This window comes from Gallus gallus, chromosome 2 (genome assembly GCF_016699485.2).
Source record: "Gallus gallus isolate bGalGal1 chromosome 2, bGalGal1.mat.broiler.GRCg7b, whole genome shotgun sequence".
NCBI classification, from domain to species: Eukaryota; Metazoa; Chordata; class Aves; order Galliformes; family Phasianidae; genus Gallus; species Gallus gallus.
The window spans coordinates 31,864,931-31,890,223 of record NC_052533.1 but is presented as its reverse complement, the minus strand read 5'-3'; the positions used below and the strand labels follow the sequence as shown (position 1 = coordinate 31,890,223).

The 25,293-nt window shown below is 41.8% G+C and overlaps 1 long non-coding RNA gene across 1 annotated transcript; it reads right to left on the bottom strand.

The window, feature by feature from the left end:
- Window positions 1-1,702: 1,702 nt before the first annotated feature.
- On the bottom strand, window positions 1,703-25,293 carry LOC121109901. Its single transcript, XR_005857707.1, has 3 exons — window positions 25,120-25,293; window positions 19,648-20,216; window positions 1,703-2,078 (listed from the first exon to the last, which is right to left on the bottom strand). It is a non-coding gene; the product is annotated as an uncharacterized LOC121109901 (long non-coding RNA).

Genomic DNA, 25,293 nt, shown 5'->3' with positions numbered 1-25,293 from the left:
ACCAAAGAGATTTCTTTTTTCACAGCAGGGAATCTGCTGTTTCATTCTGGAAAGGCGCTTTTGCTAGGAAGTTGGCAAAATTTCTCTGTACAAATAAAGATTTTCTTTCTTTTCTTGTTTTGAACAGACGCATGGCAATTAATGATTTTTCTTGAGAGGTAAAGGTATTATTTTTTTTTCCTAATGAACTTCTCTGTTGCTGCATGCGTAATTGCAGCTCAGTATTATGATTGCACAGAGGGTTTCTGGACACTTCTTCAAACGTGCTGACAGTTAGATAGATGAGCTAATATGAGAATGGACTTCCCTGGAAATTCTTTGGACTCTGTGAGGCACAAAGCTCATCTCAAAAGCTTCCTTTCTGCACAGCAGGAGCTAAAGCTAATTGCTCTGTACAGCAATTAGAATGTATTGCACTTCTCAGGACTTCCCTGAGATGGAGTATGTAGCCCATACCTGGAAAAAAAAAAAGGCACCTGGGGATGTTCTATACCGTGGCAGTATACAGAATGTTCTCCATCTCTTTCCACGCCTTTCAGGGATGTGGCTGTGATCAGTCTATCTGTCTTACTGTATTTCCAACATCCATCACAACGACATGTGAAATATTCCAAAGCAAGCCCAAGTATCTCTTTTTCCATTTTTTTCAAGATGAGGCTGTAAGATGAACAGCCTGACATGTAAGAGTTAGGGGGTAACTTAACACAGGGGAACTGATTTGTTCCTGGGGGGATGTTTTCCAAGCTAAAACTCTGATGCTCAGGGAAGCACAAACATTAGAGGTGCAGGTAGGTAAGCATGACATGAATTCCCTGCTCATACACACAAGCTCAGAAATGTCTCATTTCCTTTGAGAATTTCACTGGGAAACACTAAGGACTATGCATCAGAGCAAAGTTTGTAAGACTGGATTGTAAATGAAACGTAAATCAAATCCATGACACCCTCTGCACTATAAAAGCTATGGCCTGATAGTTTGTTTTCGTTTCCATAAAAGCCATGCAAGATAAGATTGCTCTAGAAATAGTGTCCATAAACAAAAGCAATGTTAGGGTTAAGCAAAAATATCAAATCACTCCCAAGACGTCAGTGACTGAGATTTGGTGGTTTCATGCATCAATCTGAGTCATGCTGGAATGAAATGTTCTCCCTGAGAGCCAGGAAGTTTGTTATCTGTTTCAAGTGTACATTTCTCAGGGTCTGCCCTACACGTACCTGTTTGACCAAACCTCCATCCTGTGATCACTCTGCTACCAGGGATGAATGAGGTATTGTCTACTACCACCATTAGCTCTGCAAAAAGGCCTGAGTCTCCTGAGAGCAAACAACACTGCAGTATTTCCCAGGCAAAATCCCTTGCTGCAGGCCATTGCTGTGGAGGGTGCCTCTGACAGCACACACTGGTGCGGTCTCTGGTTGTGAAATGCCATATTATCTATCCTCTTCTATCTTCTCCATTATTGTATCCCATGCAGCTGTTGCATGTGCAGCTTTAAAATACTACCCATTGTCTTCAGAGGGAGGCTTGGTTGGACAGTCTCAGCCTGTAGTCTTGGTTGTCCTTTTTATTGGTATTGCACTTAACTCTTCAGGTTTGCTGTCACTGCCTTAGAGGGTTTAAAAAAACAGAAATGAAATACATACAGCTGGAGGCAAGTTGCATTCTTAAGTATCGTAGTCCACAATAAAAGAGAAGCTTTGAGACTTTCCTTTTATTGTTATCCCCACTGTACCCATGTTGCGTTCTGATTGCCTTCTAGGTCTTCAATTTTTTGACTAAGCATAGATCTCTTGAAGGAAATTTGAAGCCCCATTGAATCACATCAGCTGAACGTTGGCTAGAATATCTAAATCCTCCAAATTTTTCACAGGTCTTTTGTAAGACTGGTAGAATTATCAAAATGGCATTACTTCACTCTAATGGCAGAGTCACACCACTACTTTGGAGACTTTGAAGGAGTTCAGTCCTGCTGGGCGTTATAAGGAATGTTATTTTTCAATTATTTTCGTCAACACTTCACAGTCTGGATATCCATGAAAGCAAATTCCCAAAAGCCTCCAAACAGAAGAGTTAAAGTCTGTGGAAGGATAAAAAACCTTGTCTAGTTGTTGTTGTTGTTGTTGTTGTTTTTTTTAAACAAACAACTATTTTTCAGTTAGATTGAAAAAAAAAAAAAAACCCAACAAACCAGCACATTTTAGATTCTTACTAAATATGAAATATCTTTAAGGTCCAACTCATCCATTAGTTTGACTGACTATTCAAAAGTTCAAATTTGTACGCTACTCTGAAGCAATCTGACTCAGATCTCTCCAGACTGCAAAACTGGATTAGATGCCACCAAGAGGTCAGAACACTTGTACTTGTACAGATATGTCCATATGACTGTTAGGTGAGAAACAATAAAAATACCTTTCCTCATGTTTTCTGTGCAGCCCTATTGACCCTGATCAGAGGTAGTCAGTACAGAAATGCCCTTTATCAGTCTGGCTGCCTTGATTGAGACCACATCCCCTCCCAGTGACAAGCCCCAACATGAGTAACAACACTGGGGAAGAGCTCCATTCACTCACATCATAGAGACTTGAGCTTTCTGTTGACAGCTTGTCCTGCTCCTCTCTTGCACTGAGAGTTTGGACACTGCTAGTTGGTTACACAAGAGCAATGAATGATTTGTTTTGAAGTTGCTTGGAAAGCTTCAGTACACACGCTGAGCAGAAGCTTAGATATAACTTTTCATCCCTCTATCCTCAGTGGCAGGGACTTAAGATGTGAGAGAGTGTGGCTTAAAATGTGTCTCTGCTTGTTTTGTGTAAGTTATCTTAAAAAGTTACATAGCTTTAATGAATGTGATTATGAGAGACACTGTAGCTCAGCATGTACTCTTCTAGGTTCTAAACAGGCTGAATAGCACATTCCTATATTCGGCATTGAGAGCTTTACCCACAGTTTCCTGCACAGTTATTGCCTGTAAATGGACTACGTTCTACTTTCTACCCAGTTCTACAAATGTTACTGAAGTCCCTTTGTGAAGCTAAGTCCTCCCTTCCAAATTCTATTTAGTTTTACTAAAAAAGTCTGAAACAAAATATTTTCTTGGGTGCAAAAGAGTTTTTCTGATTAGTTCCATGCCAGATCTAAAAAGAACAAATCCTCTCTCTCCGGTTCAGCCACCAAATTAAAAAAAAATCAGTGATTTGCACAGTTCTTGTGAAAAGCATGCTCTTTGCAGCAACTCATGACAATTTTCATGACAATATTGTACATAAATATGCTTTATGGGTACAGCCTCACAGTGCAATGTAGGACACTTTTACAATGATCCCCAACTATGTCTCCTGCATCTGTAGCAAACAATGAATCTAATGCTGCACTTGTAAAAGATTTATGATTCAGAGAGCAGAAGATAAACGATTCCAGTCCCTGGATGCTTTAAAAGCAAGTTCTTCTAGCTCATATGGTTAAAATTGATCTTTCCATTGTCTCTTATATGAAATGACCAAAACTAATGATGTTAGGTAATCAATATGAAAAGCCGTGCATAAAGAATTAAACCAAGAAATAATGGATTGCTGTGTCAAAGGCCTCCAGACGATAAGAAATCGGTGCTGACTGGACAAGTCAAAGAGATATCCAGACTCTTGGGTATTTCACTTCAGCCTGTGCTCACACCTAGAACAAAGAAGCCTCTTTTTATTTCAAAACAAAAACATGAAGGACAGCATGCAAAAAATAATGCAGTATTATCAGACTCATAGTCATTCCTATAATCTGCAACCTTTGAGAGCTACCTGTGTTCAGATAACACAGAATCACAGAGTTTCAAGTGTTGGAAGGGATCTCTGGAGATGATCGAATCCAACCTCCCTAAAGCAGGTTTCCTATAGTGGGCGTCCAGATATGTCTTGAGTATCTCCAAAGAAGGAGACTCCTCAACCTCTCTGGGCAACCTGTTCCAGTGCTTTGTCACCCTCATTGCAAAGAAGTTCTTCTGCATGTTTGTGTGGAACTTCCTGTGTTCCAGTTTTTGGCCTCTGCTCCTTGTCCTGTCACTACACACTGCTCTCCCACCATCTAGTCCGCTTGTGATGACATCGTAGAAGGCTACCAGATTGGTCAAGATTTCCCCTTAGTAAATCCATGTTGACTACTCCTGATAGCCTTCTTATCTTTCAAGTGCTCGAAGATGGTATCCAGAGCAAGTTTTTCCATCACCTTTCCAGGGTCAGAGGTGAGGCTAACTGGCCTGCAGTTTCTCTAATCATCCTTCTTGCCCTTTCTGAAGACTGGAGTGGTACTCACTACCCTCCAGTCCTCAGGTACCTCTCTTGTTCTCCAAGACCTTTCAAAGATGATAGAGAGCAGTTCAGCAGTCACCTCTGCCAGGTCCCTCAGGACATGTGAGTGTATCCTGTTGTGGCCCATTGATTTGTGCACATTGATTTTGGCTAGATGGTCTCTGAACATATCTTGCTTGAACAAAGGGAGGTCTTCCATTCCCCAAACTCTCTCTCTTACATCCAGGGTTTGGGATTCCAAAAGCGGATCCACATTTTCCCTAGTTTTCCTTTTACTGATGACATACTTAAAAAAACCTTTCTTGTTATCCTTAACTTCCTTTGCCATACTAAATTCCAAGTGGACCTTAGCCTTCCTCGTTGCATCCCTGCAGAGGGAGGACTTGAAGGCCATGGAAGAGAATAAAAGGAAAGCTAGATTAAAAAAATTCTGTGTACTGTCTGCAGTCCTGGAGTCTTCTCAGTGCTCTAATCTCTCCAAGATTCATTCTTTTGCTTTGTAGAGTGTCACTGGTTTACACACATGAATGTAATGTGCTATCAAATAACTGAGTAGAAAGATCCATGAAATCTACTTTCCAGTGGCTTTGTAGTCTACGTTTGGAATCTTTGCTGTCTAATGAACAGTGAGACTTATCTCATGGTTGGGGAACTAGTAGCAGCTCTTTCCTTGTTCCAGCTCTCTCTGTGTGTGTTTACTGATATCTGGTACCACTGAGTTTGTGTGGCTGAGCACACTTGGCAGCCACTCTGACAGCATGGTCACCACTGGGATCTGTCTCCTGGCTGAGCATCTAATAAAATTTGTGGAATTTCATGTATTTGAGCTCCTACTGCTCTGTCAAGTTTGGTTAAAATCTGTGACTAAGTTTGTGGAGGGAGAGGGAAGGGAAGACACTAAAACACAGGAGACTGGTATTGTGCATCATTGCACTGGTGTCATTTTTATTAGGAAATTGGAGGACAGTTGCTAAGTAGCAAATCTTAGGGGTTTTAAAAGTAGCTGTAGCAATGCTCCTTGGGCAGTGCTTGAAAAGCTCAATGTTTGGAGCCTGCCTTATGCACTGCACACAGTTAACCTATCACATTAGGATAACTCATAGTCCTATAACCCAAGCTCTGTCTGTTCTCCTTCCCATCTAAAATGATGTTGACTACAGAGAAATGGCTTACTCCTGCTCTGAAATGTGCAGAACATTATATTCTTCCACACATGTTCATTTCTGCTACAAAACTGTTGATTTTTGCTCTCCCCTTTTTTTCACACATCATTTTACTTTTAGGACTTTCATTTTTCTCTTGCTTCTTTTCTCCTTTTTAATTTCTCACATTCCTTTCAACACTTTTGAGATAGATGAGGATTTTCTGTTGCATGTCTCCAAAGCCATCTAATGAGTGTCAGTCTTGAAGCAGAGCGGATTGAAAGATTCCCCACTTCTCATTCTGTCTGCCTGGAAAAGGAAGGAAAGCTGCAATTTAGATTCATTTCTGAGATTTTCTTTGCTTCTTTTGCTATTAGAGTGTAGAAAAAGTTTTAGTTTCCACTTGAATCTTCCAGGCAGGATTTGTACTGATGCCTCCCATGGGCCTCATCACTCCCTAACATCCAGACATAACAGGTATACAGTTTGTGAGCAGAAGCTTGGAGATGAGCTGGCACAGTCTCTTTTCCACCAGAAGGAGTATGCATTTCTGTGGATGACAGCTTGGCTCCACTCATGCTAAAGAATATTCCATTATTTGCCTGAATATCAGATATCCCTGTTCACTGCAGGGGAGTTGGGCCAGGTGACCTTTAAAGGTCCCTTCCAACTCAAACGATTCGATGATTCTATGGTTATTTCCCTGAATAGTTATCCTAAGGAGACAGGCTGAGCCCAGCTCCTGGCTTATGGGGTCTGGAGCTTTACATGCCTATGGAAGTCCCACATTTCCCCTGAAATTCAAAGATTCACAGCTTGAGCTGAGTGTCCAGGTTGCAAGTTCTCACAATAGGGATCACTTGAGACTGCTTCAGAAATTAGAATAACTTTTACAACTCTGCACTTAGAGACCCTGACAATGGCCAGTTCACCACCCGGTACCTTCTACTAATTCTAGCTGATGATTTGCGCCAAAGATCCAGATATGGCTTGAAACCAAAAGTCAGAAAGAAAACATTGCAAAGGATGTATGTATGTGAGAGCTAGTTTACCCCTGGGATGTGTGTAAAGAAGTCTACCTTTGGTGCTCCTAGCTTCCTCAATGGCTTGTGGGGAGAATGGGGACCTCAGGGACCTCCTCTGGGAAAGGACTTTCTTTCCTTATCTTCCACCTTAATGCTCTTTTTCCCTTCCCTGAATTCCATTACATTGATGTTAGTCCCAGACTTGCTCCATTTAACCCAGTGTTAGAGGTCCAGACCTTAAATATTTATTCGCTTAATGTAGTCAGATGCAGCCAATAGCAATTAAAGGCCTGACCTCTAACACTCTACTGAAGCAACTGGCCAAAGTTAGAGGCTCATCATCATCCAAAAAATCTGAGGTAATCAGACTCCATTCAGCCCTGGCTTCCCTCCCGCCACCCCCTGCCCCAAATACTCTGTAAAATAATACCATGGCACTAAATTAGACCTCATTACCTATTGAGTCACTCGATCCAGACCTCCCTTACATAGTAATGAGTACTGATTTATTGTGATCATTATTTGGGCATTACAGGTCACTAAATAACACGCTCTGCCCACACATGTCTTCTGGGCTAATAAATATCCGTATAGGAAATATTTTAGAGTGAACTAGCCTTCAGGTTGGTTCAGTGACTTAAGTCACATTAATTTTCTTAATGCATGTAGCGCTTTGATAGGAAAGCCGCAGGGATGGAGGCAGAAAAGGAGGCACAGAGCAATACCTAAACACAGCTTCTTTTAAGATAGAGTTCGTGGATGAGAACTTGGGAAGTAGTGCAGAGTGAGGTCAGTGGGAAGGATCAAAACAACTCTAGAAAACGTATATTTAAAATCAACCAGAACCCCTAGGGCTTGATCCAACCTTCAGTGAAGTAATGGAAAGATCCCCACTGGGCTAAATAGGATCACATTCAGGTGTGTTTGCAAGTGCAAGTGCATCACTTGTGCACACACCGTCTTCTGTGGCAGTGTAGCTATTGTACAAAACTGGGGAAGATTCAGATTTGGAAGAGGTGAAATGATATTATTTGCTGTATTTATCCAGATAAAATCAACACAGGAACCATCCATTTCAGTTAAGATGAGAAGCAAGTCTGTAGATATTTCTGAAAAACATGGTTTCGTATTTCCAGAGAGACAATGGAAGATTAAAAAGAGAGAGAAAAAGAAAAAGAAAAGAAAAAGATTCATGATTCAAGAAAGATAACTAAGAAAAGGATTAAAACCTCACTCTGTTAGCTGTCACACAACATGTTTTATTGGCTTACTCCTAGCAAATCTCATAATGCATTTTCATTATTTATAGAAATAATTATAGATTAGTTTGCCATAAAGAAATTGGGCTGGACTGTTTTAAAAATTACAGAAATTAGATGAAATCAAGCTCTTTGAATTATCCATGAGCATCGGGTTAATATAATCAATACTTCAGCCATTACAGGTTGACGTTACATCTCGAGACAATTTTCTAACTTAATAAGATTAGAAATAATAAACTGGTATTATTTCTTTGCGAATTGGGGCCTCTGACCTAGTAATTTAATGGCTTCATTATTACAGCCATAGAATGTAGAAAGACCAGCACGTTCCCTATTATCACAACCATGCTTTGTCCAAATTATGTGACTTTAAAAAAAAAAAAAAGGCAAAATAGAAACTCAGTAACAATTTGAAAGGGCTACAACAGAAATTTTTTATTGGACGTGGTATGATACGCCAGATCACGTCTGTGATTTTATTTGCTGTCCATTATGCTGCAATAGTATAATATGCATGCTTTCACATTTTAAAAAGCAATGAAGAAAAAGCTTCCTTTATATATTTTTGGAAATGCAATACTGAGCAAAGCTTTCAGTGCTTTGTGCTCCTGCTGCTTTTTGGTGGTTGCTGCTGAGGCATGTTTACTTTGCAATAGGGAAGGGAAAATAGTCTTTTGGTCACAAAAATATGGGTCCAGGTCTGGCTTTTCCACAGACCTCCTCACTTCTATGGCTGAACATGAGCCCTGTGAAGGTTAAGATGAACAACTTGCATGGTGCCAAGGTATCCGGGATTTCACTTCTTCATCAATTTCTGGTCTGGAAAGTGGGAACTCGATAGGGAATTTCCTTTCTCCTGCTATGCATCTGTTTTGTCAGTTCATGTATCGGCAAGCAGAATGAAGGTTTCTATTTGCCACATGCAGCTCTGAGCACCACTGATGCCCTGCTGGGGTGGGAATAATGGCTGTGGTGAGTCTCACACAGTGAGGCATGGGGCAAATGTATCCAGGGGGTTGTTTATCTTCCCTTTTTGGAGCTTAGATGAAAACATTGATAATTCAGCATCTGATTGGGAATGTGTGGGACACCCGTGCATGCATACACGGCAAGATACACTTCAGTCCTACCTGCTGGTAGACAGTCCTGCTCCATTCTACATCTGCAGTGCAGAGATGCAGAGAAGCAGTATTTCTTTTGCTCCTTATCTTCTCTCTACACCACTTGTAACTTGCAGCATTTTAGAAAAATAGAAAGGCTTATTCAGAAGGATGCTAATTCAGTTATCTCTACCTATAAGAGATCCCCGTGTGGTCATTTCCAAATCTCTGGGCTAAGATCATTCATATACACACATCTGTTATAGCAAATGCTTTCAGTAAGCTTTAAAGGAAACGTAATCCAGGATGATAAAACGTCAAGGAAAATAGGAGGCTCAGCCAAACACTTAGCCCTCTGCTTAAGAGATGCCTGCTGTCAGATGCACTCGCATTTCTATGCCTCTGCATCCACCGTTAATTGGCAGACCTGCAAGAGCAAGGATGTGGGAATGAGGATGGACTAATGCTGTGCTTTCAGCGCCATTTAAAAGCAAGAGAGACATCTCTAAATCTCTCTTCAGAAGCAAATGTAAAGAGAGTTATGACAACGTCACCTGTCTTTCAGAATTAAGTCTGTAGATGTTTAATAGTGCATACTGAAGCCACCTAATTTGGGCTGAATTTTAACCTTACCAACATTAGTCACAGACTGGCATACAGAGAAGGGCAGCGTGGATTGGTAGGAGCGGTGGTATCAGGTACCTGGTGAGGTGCTCCCAGCTGGCAGTGCTCTTGCTCAGCCATGTAATCACATAGTTGGGCTGTTAACTGAGTAAAAAGTATTTTTCTGTCACAAGAAAAGAGCTCTTTGATAATGAAAATGATTTTTTTTTTTCGGGAGCCAGAAAATAGTAAGATATACAATGACTGCTCCGAAAGTAATGCCTCCTGTTTTATTATGTTGGTCCACAGCTTCAGAGGTGGATGTTGCTGGTATGGCAGTAGAGGTTAAACCTTCCTGACAGTATTCTGTTTCTTTTAGTTGCTGTGCAACAGACAGCAGCAGAAGGGCAGTCTGACAGAATGGTGTCTGATATAGAAGTGCATATGAAGCAAAGGTGTGTAACTGAATTCCTTCGTGAGGAAAAAACTGCACCCACTTACATTCATCAGTGCCTGCTGAATGTTTATGGTGACCAAACAGTGGGTGTGAAGACACTGAGGTGGTGGGTGGTGCATTTCAGCAGTGGTGACAGTGGCAGTGGGTCACCTCCGCTAGTGCAGATTTTTACGAGTGCAGCATGCAGGCTCTTCGTCATTGCTGGTGAAAGTGCATAGCTAATGGTGATGACTACATTGAAAACAGTGTTTTGTACCTGAGAATTTGTTCTATCAAATGGGATTGTTGTGCTCTTTATATCTGCTTAGTTTACACAGAAATAAATAGGAGGCATTACTTTTGATGCAACCTATAGACACATGTATAAATATATTTTTATATATAGTTATTTACTTTCAGCATAAAATTAACCCTAAGATAGGAGGCATTTATACGACCTGCAGTACCACTGCTGGCTCTGTGGAAGTACTATTTTCCGTCTCCCACAAACGTGTTGGGATTTTTTATGACACAGTATTTTTCCAGCCACCCTGGATCCATAACCTGTGCCTGTTTAGAAACACGGCATTTGAATAAAAGCCACAGACACTGTGAGCCCACAGCATTGAGGAGTGTTCTGCCCACGACATGCGATGAAGGCAGTGCCTCCAGTGCCCCCTCCTTGGGTAACCACCACCAGTCTCTGGTTAATGTCTCTGAAACAGCCTGTTAAGACTGTTACTACAAATTAGAGTCTGGATCATTCTGCAATGAAAATAGACTTCTTTCATCTTCCAGATGGCTGTCTGATTGGGAACTGGGCAGGATCACATTTCAGTTTGTGACTTAATGATTCAGGACAATATTTATGGTTATTACCTGACAGAGGGCAGTGAGGAAAATTAAAGCACAGCCCCATGCTTCATTTATGACAAAAAACAAATTTGTGACAGTTCCATATATTAGAGGTGGCATCTTTTGCTCGGGGCAAGGTCCGAGCGCAGCTCCACGTCAGGAGCCAGGCAGGACGACTTTGCCACCGTGCCGTGATGTATTTGCCATCGTGATGTATGTGCCATCATGGCAGCAAGCTGGCGCTCCCCTTGGAGGAGGTCTTCACGGACGATGCAGAGATGAGTGAGAGCTTTCAGAGAGGAAAAATAATATAATTATCCGGTGGATTTGTCGGATGGCGGCACTTGTTTGAAGTATTATTCTTTGGGGCGTATTTTTGACATAATTATTACCACGGGGTAATCCCTTCTGGAAAAACGTGGAGTAATTATGCGTGCCAGTTTGCAGATAGGATTCTGCGTGTGATTCTCCCTGCAAATGACATTCCTTGTGATACCAGCTGGAGGGGATGCGGTGTCTTGTGAAGTGATGGGCAACAGCGTTAGGTTAAATCAAATTGAAGCCCCAACCCTGCTGACTCTTTCCTGAAGGAAAGAGATTTATTAGTGTTCCTCTCCTGGTTAATCCTTTACTTTGTGTATGGAACAGACTGGTACTTTTTTTTTGTATTTTTTATTTTTTATTTTTATTGTGAGCTGCTAAAAAAATAAATAGTCCTTATGAAAGTGACTGCGGCACACAGCTTTGGGCTTCCTATAAATTGGCTTCAGACTGCAGAATTTCTTAATAAAACAAATAGTTCTGAGAGATGAGAGGTAGCTGTTGGGGGAAAAAAAAGAAAAAAGTGGGAAAATGGCTGTACTACCCATTGCTTCAGCATGTTTTATCCCTCTGCTAAAATAAGCTTTTTGAATCTGCAGATAGTGATAGGAGGAATGTCGTTTCAATTATAAGAGTAACTTATTTTAATGGAGAATATTCTGTCCACATCTGTTAAGTATTACCCCAAATCAGTCTAAATATTTATTATTTCAAAAACATTTTCCCCAGGGGAGCGATGCTTCTTAGTTATCACTGAGCTGGACCTCTCTCCCTGTTTCTCCTTCCACCAGTGCCCACCAGCACCTGGCACACACTGAGCGTCCCCAGCCGCCCCATTCCCCAGCCTTCTCCCCATCCCTACAGCCTATCATCGGGCCACAGGGCAAAGCTGTGCCTCAGTTCTTGCTGTGAACTCTGTGATTGGTACTGGGATTTTCAACGCTACCCCGGGGAGAGAAATCCATGGAGTGTGAGGTATTTTAATCCCTCAGTGTAGCAGTGAAATACTGCAATCCTATTGCATGGACTGTGCAGGAAGGCTGCGTGCTTGCTCTATTTAGGAGGGAGATACTTATGTAACAACACGTTTTTTTGTTTAGTAGGAACTGCATTTTTATCCTGTTAAAAAACGACATAGTTGGAGCACTGAGATAATGAGGGTGATTTATCTGTTTCCCTGAGTTTCTTGCCCCGCCTGGGGCCAGGAGGAGGATGCACCCAGCACTTTTGTCTTTTATCTCATTTCAGCTAGCTCTGGCCTAGCTCAGGCTGGTGGGGTAAGGCCCTGGACAAAACCCCCAGCCCCAGTCGAAATCTGCAAGAACCCCATGAAAGGCACATGTTGGGCCCCTCCTGGCTACAGTCTTCTCACGGAGGCATAATGCCTCGTGGCCTGGTGGCGGGGCTGACCTTCACCACCCCTTCACACCTGTTTTTGACCCCTTACACTCCCAGAGAGGACCAGGCTGGCCCCAGCACAATCGCACACACCTCATCCTTCCTGGATCCAGCATCCTACAATACACCGATGCTTTAAACGCTTTCTTAATTACGTAGCGGTGAGCACTTCTCTGAAAATAGGGCTGCACTATACAATTAAAGGAGAGATGTATAATCTGATGTTGTCAGTATCTGTAGCTCAACATGAAATTACACAGGGAACAGGAGACTGTTGTCTGAAAAATCCATTTTCTTGTCATTTTTATGGCGCTCTTAGATAATAAAATCAAGAGAAAGATGACTAGAATAACAATAGTATCTCTTCCAGGGTGAAAAGAGAGGGGGAGGAGGAGGGGTGCAGAGATGGATGTATGAAATTTCTTATCCAAGTAAATAATCTACATACATTTGCATTTGCATGTGATCATTGATATAAAATGTTGTCTTTGTTAACATTAGGAGCTAGAGATATATGTTACCCACCCATCTCTGGCTTAGTTGCCTTTTGTAAAGTAAGAACTGGAGGCTCTTAAACCCATCAGGCAACCTTATTTCTCTTCATTTTACTGTATTATTTCAAGTGCTTGAAGATTTACCAAGGAGTGGTTGACAATGAGAGTCAAACACTCCGATCCAGAGAAGAACAAGCCTAGATTCAGTCTCAAGTGAATGAATAAGGAATGGGACAGCATCTAGTGCTTTCTTTCAAAATATCAAGCTTTTACAAATGAGCAGTGCAGCCAATCCTGTAAATTCTGATGCTCTTCCCATAAGGCTTTTTGTATTTCTAAGCCAACTGGTTTGATGCTCTAATGAGCCAGATATTCTGTAGCATTTCAAAGCAGCATTTCTTTTTTTTAATTAAAAAGAAAAAAAAATTACTTGAATGTGAGGTTCCAAACAGTTATACAACTATGCAAAATGACTGTGGTAATGAGGTGTCTGCAAGAGTCAATCAGGGCAGACAGCTCTCAGAGAAAGGCTCGATGCCTTTCAGATTTTCAAAGAAAAATAAACCAATGACAAAAGAACAGCAGCTGCGAGTGCATGAAGGAAATTAGTTATAGCAGACTTGTAATTAAGCATTGGAAACTGATCAAAAACATTATCCTGTTAGTTCATACCGTGGCTTCTTTCTGCTACAAAATCAATTACACAAAAAATAAACTACACACGCTCTGAAGTTTACACACATGAATGTGTCCTCTCCAGTATTTGGACTGCGAAGGTTGTGCAAGTATGTTTGTTTTCTCAATAAAATACTCAAAGCATAGAGCAAGGAAAAAGTGAGATGAAAAGGGGAACAGAAAAATTGGGAGAGAGGGTTGGCAGAATAATTGACTCTATCAGGGCCACACTTTCCTAAGAAAACAATATTTGTGCAATGAGATAAGCAACCAGGGTTTTCTCTCGGTGTATGCATTTTTCCATTTTCCTTTGCTGAGCACTTTGAGTAAACAGGACAAATTGCCATTAAGTGATAGAAATCATTTAACAATAATGAAGCAAAAGAATGCCACAGAATGCAGAAATTTGAGGGAAATGTATACACAGGAATAGTCAGACAAAAGTTTGTCTTTTGAAAATCACATGCTATTCCCATTAACCGTAACATGAGAAGGATGGCTGAATAAAATAGGTCTATGAGAGCTTTCTTAGAAGATTCAAGCCTGGTTTAGCACATGTTTTATACCAACAGAGCTGTTTCAGTTAAGAAAACAAAAATAAACCCCAGCAGGTTGCAGACACCCGTTCCTTTCAGGCATGAGCCTGTGTCCCCACTTCCCGTGCTGCTCCCGTTCCCACTCCATGGGACATCCCCTGCATGGAGCACACCAGCAGGGCAGCCAACACTGCTGGGGCAAGGCCTTGCTCATCCTGACTTTGTCAGTGGGAGGTTAAGAAGATACATGATCAAAAGAGGGCAGAAGCAGGGTAATGCATTTCAAGCAGGTCAGCAGAAGAAGCTTCTCTACGGAAAAGGTTTAGCTGGAAAGCGGTGCCTGAGTAGCAGGCAGGTATTTTGGAAGCCACTGGAAATCCCAGATTTGATGTGTTATATTTCAAAGTGGTCAAGCACCTAGATGTGTTGCTGTGGATCTGCTTTGATTTGTGGATCTCCTCCGTTTTTCCAGCACCACAAAGACCACAGCTGCACAGCTCACAGGGACTCACCTCTGCGGTCTGCCTTTGCTGGTTCCTGCATCAGCAGCCACAGTCATGAGGTCTGCATGGGTTGTGGTGGGACACAAGTGTGTGAAACCTTTCTCCTGGTGTTAAGTGTCCTGAGCAGTGCTATTGCAAACCGCCAATTCCGCTTAAAGTCAGCACCTCTGAAACTCAAGCCATAATTTAAGGGCCTCAGTGTGAATATAAAAAACCCAACTTTAGGCTCTTCGCTTTATAACTCTTGGCACGAGACCCTGTGACAAAAAGCAGAGCAGAAGCAAACGGCATTATTGCTGTTGCTGTGCCATGTGCACCAGCAAAATATATCAATATGTGAATACACAAAAATGAGAGGAGGGAGATGGAGATGATGTGCTTTTAATATCTTCTAAGCACCAGAAAATCTTTCATGAGCAGGAACAAGACAGAGTTCATGAAAAGGTAAACCCCAGAATAAATTATGAAGCTCATTCCATTAGAGGTATGTATTAAATACCATATGTAGGTAAAGGGCTGTTTTTTTTTTTTCCTTAGGTAGTGAGAGATATCTCTTCCTTCTACTTTACGCTGATGTGAAAGACATCTGCCTTGAAAACCATCATTTTTTATTTATTTATTTTTATTTTAATATGTATGAAACAGAGATGTGGGACTAGGTTCAGTGCTGTAGTTACCTGAGTGATGCCAGCACAGTTACACCACCAAATTACTCGTCTCGTGATTTTTATTAGTGTGTACATCTGCACTGTACTTAGTACACCATGAAGGCAAACACATGCACATTCATGGGGCGTACAGTGGATGCACACTAACCCAAACACTTGGGACTGTATCACCATGTGGCTAAGCAAAAAAATGTTTCTATTGCAACATGGCAGTTGTTAGCATGTGTGCATATTTTTCTACTTTTTGCTTGAAAGTGAATATGTAGGGTAGACACAGAACAACAACAACAAAAAAAGCATTTTTGAACTTGCGCATTATAAACAAAAACAGTCTTGTGCAGACTTGCTGCTGCAGGCAAATTCATTGTATGAACCTTTGTAAACTTCTTAGGAGAAGGATTGGAATATAGAGTGGTGGCCTGAGATCGGACATGGTGATGAGAATAGGAGGTAAAGATGGGGCAGAAAGATGGAAATTAGAGTGAAAACACTGGGAAATCAGAGTAATAATTTTGCCTTTTTCCATAAAACCTCTGACTTCTGTACGTGAAGGGCTAATTGTAATGTAATGGACAATTCATAGAACTGTTTGAGTTGAAAGGGACCCTTAAAGGCCATCCCGACCAGCTCCAGTGCAATGAACAGGGACACGTACAGCCAGATCAGGTTGCTCAGGGCCTCATCCAGACTGACATTGAATGTGTCCAGGGATGGGACTTCCATCCGCTTCATTGCTGAAGCTGACCAGTGTGTCAGATATCTTTTACACAGCTCTTTCATGCTTCTTGATAATTGCATAGTGATGTTCAATGGGCTTTGGGAGCGCACAAGGCAGTGTTTAGGCCCTGTGGTGTTTCGCCACCCTTTGTGCAGTGGATCCACTGTGGGCCTAACCTGTACATTGCCACCTTGGGCAAGAAAGAGCACAGGTAGCAAATCTCAAGGGAGATCCTGGGAGTGATGCCCCACTGAAGGCTTCACCTAGTTGCAGGCATGTTTTATGTCTGCTAAATTTCCCTCACGTACTTCTTCCAACCCTATGTTCTGTGCAATATCACAGAAGTCGTGAAAGGTCAGGAAAACTTTCCCAAATCATGTGGAAGCAAGGAATTTGGAGTGAGCCAGATGGAAGAAGAGGTCCACTGATTTATTATGGTCTGTTGGGCAGATAAGAGCATGTGAGAGATAAAGCAAGGAAAATCTCTTAACCCCTTATCTGCCTTTTGGCACCGAACATATTTCAAGGTAGATAGGTGGCCTCTAAAAAGTTAAGTTTTTGTCAACAGCTGCCACATCCTACACAGTCTTCCCACATGTCTCCGTGCTCTCTTTGTCCAGCAATAGGAAACAACTGTTGCTACAGGGAGGTAAATGGTGGTGTTAATCACTCAGAGATCGTTCCATAGAGCAAAAGCACTGTTATGATTTATTATCACCGGTCAGAAATTTGCCCCTTGATAATAGCAATCACAATCCAAAGTCCCAGGTAAGCATGCAAGCTCTTTTGGTGCAGGCAAGTGTGAATATGGGCTTTTCTGTGTGTGAGGATACCTTGCAGCTCTAAACACTTGGAAAGTGTACCTAGTAATTTACTTTATTTTCCGTGTTTATAAACACACATCCATTATTTGAGTTTCCACTTTGGGGTGAATTTATGATAGCGCATCTGCAGGAGCTCTGAGACTTTTTTTTTTTCTTCTTTCTTTTTGGATTGCCTTTAGGGAATCAAGAAGTCACTGGTGATTGCACCATAAATATTAACCAGGTTGAACCTGCCAGAGGCATCACACGGTGAGCAAGGATGTGACTTGTAGAATTTTGCTGTCTGATAACCTCATGGAAAATTCCCTCAATAGATGTATTTATGGCGACAGATTAAGCCAGACTCCAAGCAGACTGCGCTCCATAGGTTTAAGAAAGAATTTCTAACTTATTAGAGATTTCTTTGTTTTTTGGCTATCACATTTCAGTCACACTTTTACTCATGATAAGCAATTGGTTCCTTCCTCAGGGAGCATGGGGAGAAAGTTCCTGCCTTGAGATTCTTGGAAGTACAGATAAATGACCAGACTTTAAGCTTCTTAAAGGAGCCTTCCTTGAAATTCTTGAGGCACAATGTACGTATGATCTGTAGTTGTTACCACTCTGTTCCTTTGTTGTTGGAGATATGGAGTATTTTTTCAGTTTCTTGCAATTTTCTTTTGTCTCACACTTGTGATGGGTGTAAGAGCTTTCCTGCTTCCCACTGAGTCCCATCAGCATCAGCTTGGAGAAGGGTCCACACTATTGGTGGTGTTGCAAGCAAGGGCTCCTAGAGATGTGATGGGAGAAGACAGTGATGAGATGAGACCTCCTTACAGCACGCCTGTGTACATTTCTGCTCTCAGCCAGAGTCAAGTTAGTGCAGTATGTTTCTGAGAGACAACTTTGTAGAAGATCACCGGTAAAGTGTGAAAATATCACTGCCAGCAAGCAAGAAGATCATCTTTTTTTCATTTTCTTTTTTAACCTCTTCTTCTTTTTCCTATTTCATCTTGGAAGAGGAAAGTATGACTGTTTAAAGAGTTACTTTGCAAAGGCAGAATGTGCTGAAATGCAAAGCAAGGAACCCCTCTGAGAAGAGATATCGGTCTTATATCGAGTTGCCAGCTGAGATTATCTGGAGTGGATATCCTGAGAGACCAGCAGGAATTTTTTTCCACTAAAGACTGATGGAAGCTTCCCATTCAAATGTTTTAAAAGCTGTGGAGAATTAAAAATAGAAGCCCCGCTTTAGGGGGAGAGAATCCTTTGGGGGGTACTTTGTTTGCTTTGGTTTATATCTCCCTGGGTTGGAATGCAGTAAAAAACTGAAGAAATTAGAGTCTCGCAAAGAAATGTAACCTCATACAAAACCAAAGGGCAAGGAGCTCAGTTTGTGTTCTGGTTTTATAATCAGTTCTGTTTATAGTAGGAAAGAAATATCCCCTTCTTGAATTCAGTGCATGCAGCTTTTCTTAGCTGTTCCTTCTTTAGGTAAACATTAAAGGAAATATGCCTTCAATAATTTATTATTAAGACAGCGACTAATGGTAAATGCAGGTGTATACCATGGGCATGGTGTTGTTCTGCACGCCAACATACATAAGAGAGTGGAAGTGTTCTCATGGACTTTTTTCCTGATAGCACGCATTCATGCAAGTGAAGCTGTGCAGAAATGGCACTCAGTGGAGGGGAGAAACACAGGAGGTGGTTCAAACCCTTGAGCTGTCTCCTTGCATTAGTCTGTTTGACACCCTTACGTGGCCTCTGGAGATTCTATCTGTCTCCTTGGAAGTGAGATTACATGGTAGTAAGGCTTTTAATTGTACTGGACTGAAATATCTTTCATATTTATTTTCTGCTTATGCTACCCATCATTCATTATGGGTACAATCTGCAGGTAATGGGCAGTAATCTAGAGACCTATAAAACACCTACCCTCAGCTCTGGCAAATATGCCCTATATTTGGGACAGCATTTCCTGTATTTTAAATTCAGAAGCAATAGGGACATGCTTGATTTTTCTTCCCCTTCTGGGTTTAATTCTCTCACTCCATGAGAATTTTGAGAGGCAGGGTGGGCATTTTCCAAGCATCTGTGGATTGGTATTCTAGCCTCTGGGGGCAGACTGTGCTACCATGAAGAAAAAACTTGTACCTCAGAAACAACCTCTTCCATCTTGAATCCCAGTGAAAAGAAGTGCAGACAGCACAGTATGGCAAAACTACCGCTTCATTGGAGACTTTTGCTGAGCATCACAAAAAATGGTTGTGCTGAGTATTGCTCTTCACAGCTTCTCCAGACAGGAGGTCCAAGAAGCCTGGTTTGTGTGCTGCGGTGCTTTGGGAAGCATAAGGCAGAGCCCAAAATGCAGAGCCCTGGCAGTGGCATTTACAGAGTGCCCATGAGGACTCCACTAGCTAGACAAAATACAGAGGACACCAGAGACCACCAATCCCTGATCCACAATGCCTGGCTTTCACACACTGAATCTCAAATGTGCAGATGGTTCTCACAGATCATCAACCAAACTTGAATTAAAAAGGGAGATGGGATTAGCACTGCACTGCTTAATGTATGCAGGCAATGCGTTTCAGCTCAAACAGTAAAGAACAGCTTTAGCTACAGACATCCACTACAATGGCAAATTACTCACACCTGCTTATCGTATGTGTAAGTCTCAGAAGAGGCAACATGCTATATAATTGCTAGGCATCGTCACAATTAATCATTTTCTGCATGGAAACTGAAATATGGTAAATTTATTGGTTGCTAGTGAATATTATCACCTGATGCAGACACCACTCACCTCCTTTGCTCGTTACGCCAACAAAGAGACATGCACGATGCTGCCACCTCCTTTTCCTCTTCTGGTATATGAGGAGCCTGCATCTTTGTTTCTGTGCTCCTGTGATGTTCTCCTCTTCCTCAGTATCACTCTGGACTGGATTCTGTCCCGGTTCAACTCACCAGTACAGTCTAGCTGAGCTCAGTAAGGGTGAGGGTGCTCTTTATTTTGTTATGCCCAAGAGAAAATATGTGCTTCAGCTTTACCTGGTATTTTTCCCAGAAGCAAAGCAGGTTGCTAAGTATTTGCTCATGCACACTGCCATTTGGTGACCCTTCTCAGTAAGCAGAATGTGCTATCCTGAGTCCTAGGTGAAGGAACCATCTCTTTAAGTATTAAATGGTATCTAGATTCTATTAATACCACAACATTCCCAACAGCTTCTTGCAGTGACACCATGTGAAATCACCAGCATATGTTGGCCTAGGTCTGGGCTCAAGACTGTATTTTGTTTTTCTTATATTCCTCTGGCTCTTTTTACGGTCAGTCTACGCAGGTTTCTTCCCAAAAGTTAGAGAATCAGGTCCCATCTGTATGATACATAATTTATAAAATATATTAATATATATATACACATAAATAAATTGGTAAAATAAAAGTTACGGCTTTATGTTTGATCAAACCAAGTTCTCTCTATCAGTTCAACAAGTCAAAGAAAATTTTCCTGTCATCTGAAAACATCTGCAGTGTTCTCAATGAGGAGTAACCATATCACCCATGGATCTGCATTAGTTTAGCTACACTGATAAAGTTACAGCACCGGTGTTTTTATGAATGGGCTTGGCGACACAAATCCTGTTAAGCAGCACCTGGCGGACTGGTTAGCAATTTGAAAAATGATTGTTGGTTTACCATTTTACTCTCATTTTGAGATTTTCCTGCTCTTTCACCATGCTCTGCCCCTCAGTCCCACTGTGCTCCAGATCTTGACCCATGTGTATGACACTTGCCAGTGTCCAGCTGAGGGCTGCAAATGACCATTGCAGACAGGCAAAAAGAATGATAATCACACATTATTTTTTATCAGTTGTGCTTACAAGGCAGTATCAGCAACTCTGGTTTACACTAGGAAAGCTTTGCCAGCAAAAGCAGCAAAGCCCCCTGTGGAAATACAGCTTATACTGGCAAAGGGAGTTTTTCTGCTTGCATATTTAGACCACCTCTTGGGATGACTTAATTTACACTGGCAAAAGGCAGCCTTTTGCTGGTTTCATTGTTTACAACAAGTTTGTTTGGTTTCCTTCTCTCTCTTTTCTTTTCTTTTCTTTTCTTTTCTTTTCTTTTCTTTTCTTTTCTTTTCTTTTCTTTTCTTTTCTTTTCTTTTCTTTTCTTTTCTTTTCTTTTCTTTTCTTCTCTTCTCTTCTCTTCTCTTCTCTTCTCTTCTCTTCTCTTCTCTTCTCTTCTCTTCTCTTCTCTTCTCTTCTCTTCTCTTCTCTTCTCTTCTCTTCTCTTCTCTTCTCTTCTCTTCTCTTCTCTTCTCTTCTCTTCTCTTCTCTTCTCTTCTCTTCTCTTCTCTTCTCTTCTCTTCTCTTCTCTTCTCTTCTCTTCTCTTCTCTTCTCTTCTCTTCTCTTCTCTTCTCTTCTCTTCTCTTCTCTTCTCTTCCCTTCTCTTCCCTTCCCTTCCCTTCCCTTCCCTTCCCTTCCCTTCCCTTCCCTTCCCTTCCCTTCCCTTCCCTTCCCTTCCCTTCCCTTCCCTTCCCTTCCCTTCCCTTCCCTTCCCTTCCCTTCCCTTCCCTTCCCTTCCCTTCCCTTCCCTTCCCTTCCCTTCCCTTCCCTTCCCTTCCCTTCCCTTCCCTTCCCTTCCCTTCCCTTCCCTTCCCTTCCCTTCCCTTCCCTTCCCTTCCCTTCCCTTCCCTTCCCTTCCCTTCCCTTCCCTTCCCTTCCCTTCCCTTCCCTTCCCTTCCCTTCCCTTCCCTTCCCTTCCCTTCCCTTCCCTTCCCTTCCCTTCCCTTCCCTTCCCTTCCCTTCCCTTCCCTTCCCTTCCCTTCCCTTCCCTTCCCTTCCCCTCCCTTCTCTTCCTTCCTCCCTTCCTTCCTCCCTCCCTCCCTCCTTCCTCCCTCCCTCCCTCCCTCCTTCCTTCCTTCCTTCCTTCCTTCCTTCCTTCCTTCCTTCCTTCCTCCCTTCCTCCCTTCCTCCCTTCCTCCCTTCCTCCCTTCCTCCCTTCCTCTCTTCTTTCCATCTTTCCTTCTTTCTTTCCTCCTTTCCTCTCACCAGCATTGCTATGTCAGCTAGGGGTTGGAAGATTTGCTCTTGTATCTGCAAAGGCAAAAAGTTTTGTTATAACATACTGGTTGGAACTTCTGCTTCTGTGGTGCAAGGAAGAATAGACAATATATTCTCCAATTTCCTACAGTTTTTTAAAGAAAAGAACTTCAGCATGCACAAAGCCAGATCCTGTCTGGATTTCTGGAGGATTACCCAGTGCTAATTAAATGCATTTAGCCTTTGGACAAAACACACACATACATTCTCAGGAGCTGGCTCTTCTTAGTCTCAGAAGCACATGAGTTTCCAAAATGTAGGACCAAAAATATTTCCCGAACTTAAGGCAGGAAACCCACAGGCAGACATTATACCTCAGCCATCTGCCAGGGCACAGGCAGGAGATTGCCACTGGATTCAAAGCAATTTATTCTCACTGTCCTTCTCCTGTGCAGCTTAGTGAAACTCAGACAGATAATGAGAAGGAATTCTGTTGCACAGAATAACCTTGGGATGTGACTTCTCACACTGCTGTGCTACCTAGAGTGTGAGAGTCTCTTAAAGAGCTGGCAGTGTGTTGCTGGTCGGGATGAAGCTTTTTAGTACAAGAAGCCTGTGCCTTAACTAACAGGTAAGGATAGGGCATGAAAGGTATTTTTAAAGCTTCCTGCAGGACTATATATGCTATTTTGCTTATTGATTTCCTCTGTCACACCTCTGCCTGCTTCCCCCATCCTTCTGTCATCCTTCATCACCCATGAAGGTATAGGAATTTGCCTTTCATTCCCACCAAAAGGGCAGGAGCAGCAAATAGGTCAGCCTATAAAGCAGGAAAAATCTCCACAGATGACAAGATGCTGGAAGCTCAGTAGGTTTCATGGAGATAATTAGCAAACTTATTATTCTCTTGCACAGCAGAAATATATAGAAGAAAAGGAATCCTAGAAAACCTTCACTCCTGTAAGTAGAGCTTATTCCTATCTTCACAGAGGGAGTTATCACAGTAAGGCATTATCTAAGGCACAACAGTACATTTTCAGCTCAAGTAGTGCAAGGCCATGTGAAATATCCCAAACCCTAATGTAACTATACATTTGAAGACTATCACTTAGCTGACAGTGTCTCTTGAAATTGATTTTCCACATTTTGTAACCTGTGGCGAGGGGATACGTTGAGGTCCAAAGAAAAAGAAGAGCAATGCGCTGCAGGGAGTAGCACACGCTGCTAGCTTTAATGCGCTTAGCAGCGCTCTCTGCACTGAGAACTGGGATGAAGAGAGAACAACTTTTCCTTTCAGAAAAGGGTGACTGCTCTTAAGCAGTCCTGTGCCTACAGTTTTTTTGTGAAAGTGCTATCTGGGTGGGAGCTGCACTGACCATTCAGTAGTACAGGCAGTGGTGTTTTATGACCAGCACTCTCTCCCAGACATCACCTGCAAGTCTGCAGTGGGCTCAGGTAGCCCAAGAGATCAAAACCACCCCAAACTGTCTAACAGTATGTGAGAACAGCCTGAAAAATCCTCTCGTGTCTGCTTATCTGATATGCAGAATTGAGGACAGACTGGCTTGCTCACTGAAAATGTATAGGAAGCATAAATACAAAATAGGAAACATTAAAGTGGCAAAAGGATGCACTTGGTGTTGAGAGGATCCTCTTCTGTCTTTGCTGAGATACATGGATGCAAGTGCAGTGCTAAAAGTCAAATGAATTAGCAGAATCTACCCCACTACTAGGGCTTATGGGTTTTGATATTTATAAGGAAAGAGGCTTTGTTCCATTCTACAACACTGCATGAGACAGAACATAGCAAACAGCAAATTTGCTTCAGAGAGGCAATATTCAACATTTTAATGCTGTGGATAGTATTTCACTGTAAACATGTTGGTGTAGATAGATATGTGGGGACAGTTTTCCAAACAAAGCAGTTTCACAGTGTAGCTGAATTAAACACAGAGCTGCACTGTGTATTTGTATATGTGTCTATGTAGCTGTACTATACATCTGTATATGTTTGTACACAATATACATATGTACATGCACATGTAAACATAATACTCCTCTTGCTCATTCATACCCAAGAAACATGGGGATGAGCTATTTTGTGGCAGGAAGAGTCACACATGGCTGAACACCAATGGTTTCCTTCCTGCTGATGGACAGAGCTGCTTGTTTCAAGCTGACATGAAGAGACTTTGTATGGTCCTGTTAATGAAACTACATTATAATCCTGCTGATTGACATTCCTGTTCACTTGTTTGTCTCACATTCAAATTCTAGACAGTGAAATTGACAGATCTGGGCCTCCTAAACTTACTGGTTTTGATCCAGTCAGTACTTTTACACCCTCATATTACTCGCCTTCTATGATCGATACGAAACACTGTTAATGTGCTAGCCTAATGTTATAAACTGTAGTTTTTTTCCCTTCCTGTTTACTTATTGAAATGATCTCTATTGTTTAAGCAAAAATTTGTCCTGTTTTGAGAGCTTGTTTTGGTTTTGTCTTTTTTGTTTTTTTATAATATAGTACCACTCAGTGACTACAATTGTTAAGGCCATTAGTGATGTACAAGACACATCGCACCTTTGGGCCTCATTTTCCTGACTTGCACAGATAAGATGATATTTACTTGCTTTTAGATATACACCACTAAAAAGACTGTTCCTGGATTCTCATCCTAAGTATTCAAGTGAGTGTCACTCTTTCCAGCACAGGTTCACTGCCAGAATGAGCTCCTCAAAAGAAATTTAATTAAAGCTGTCATCTCCAGCCATATTGTAAATTACCCATTTGTATGTGGCAAGAGGAAGTGCTTTCACAAGTGTCTGCTGTGTGGATCTTAGTAAAGCATCAGCGAAGTCTGGCAACTATCTACTTAAATGTAATTTTAATGTAACTATCTACTGCAATGAAAAGCCCTAAAATAATATCATGATAATGGCTCAAAACAGTTAAACACTACTGTAAGCTGCAGGATTTAGAATCATTACCGTAGTATCATTTTTTAAAGATATTATATCTCCTCTGTGGGATTTTCAGGTTCATATTAAGCTTATAACACATATTAGCCATGACTACTTCATTACACCCATTTATCGAATGACCTCAGACACGTCAACTGCCAGCTCCACCTTAGCTCAGCTCAGAACAATACTCCGTGTGTTATTTAAGAGAGTGAGAGATTTTTGGAAAATGATGTTGCGCCTCGCAGTAATATATAAGGCACATACCTTTGCAGGAGGCATGGATATGTGTTTCCCAGCTGTTTTCCTCCTTTCGGAATTCCTCCTGGCTGAGAAAGATTTAAAGCCCAGCAGATTCGCCCTGCCTAAGAGGGAGGGAGAGAGGCAGTGTATGGAGATACCATTGTGATGGAATCAGAGAGCCCATCTGCACAATGAACT